Source organism: Etheostoma spectabile, unplaced genomic scaffold, assembly GCF_008692095.1.
Source record: "Etheostoma spectabile isolate EspeVRDwgs_2016 unplaced genomic scaffold, UIUC_Espe_1.0 scaffold270, whole genome shotgun sequence".
Taxonomy (NCBI): domain Eukaryota; kingdom Metazoa; phylum Chordata; class Actinopteri; order Perciformes; family Percidae; genus Etheostoma; species Etheostoma spectabile.
This window is the reverse complement of record NW_022605574.1, coordinates 783655-784291: the sequence shown is the minus strand read 5'-3', so window position 1 is coordinate 784291 and position 637 is coordinate 783655. Positions and strand designations below refer to the sequence as shown.

At 40.8% G+C, this 637-nt stretch overlaps 1 long non-coding RNA gene across 1 annotated transcript in view; it reads right to left on the bottom strand.

Moving 5' to 3' along the window:
* LOC116685804 (uncharacterized) overlaps window positions 1-637 on the bottom strand; it is a 3811-nt gene that overhangs the window by 2381 nt on the left and 793 nt on the right. The window lies entirely within an intron of this gene.

Sequence of the window (637 nt, the reverse complement as noted above, 5' to 3'; positions counted from 1 at the left end):
ATATTACAAAAATAAACTCAAAAGATTATTTCCATAGAAATGGCTTCAACAACTTCTATTGGAATAAAAATACTGCCACGCATTTTGGTCATTTTGCTAACAAGGGAGATTAAATTCTCCCCTGTTTACTACTTACTTACTACTACGCCTTGATTATGGTAACGCTCTGTTTGTAGGTGTTAGCCAGGCTTCCCTCTCTTGACTACAGCTGGTTCAAAATGCTGCCACTCGTCTCCTTAAGGGGACTCGTTAGCGAGATCACATCACCGCTGCCCTTGCCTCTCTTCACTGGCTCCCAGTTAATTTTAGGATTGATTTTAAGATTGTGTTGTTTGTTTTTAAAGCCCTTCATGGACTAGCTCCAGTCTACAGTCTCTTCTTGTTGTCCCTAAAAAACACGACTCAAGAGTAGAGGGGATCGGGGTTTCTCAGTTGCAGCCCCGAGACTGTGGAATAAATTGCCTCTTCATGTCAGACTGGCCCTCAGCCTCGCGTTTTTTAAATCACGATTAAAAACACATTTTTATTCCCTGGCTTTTAATCCAGCATGAGAACTGTATGATGTATTTGTCTGGTGTTGTATTCTGTCTATTTATCTTTTCATGTCATGTACAGCACTTTGGTCAACCTGGTTGTT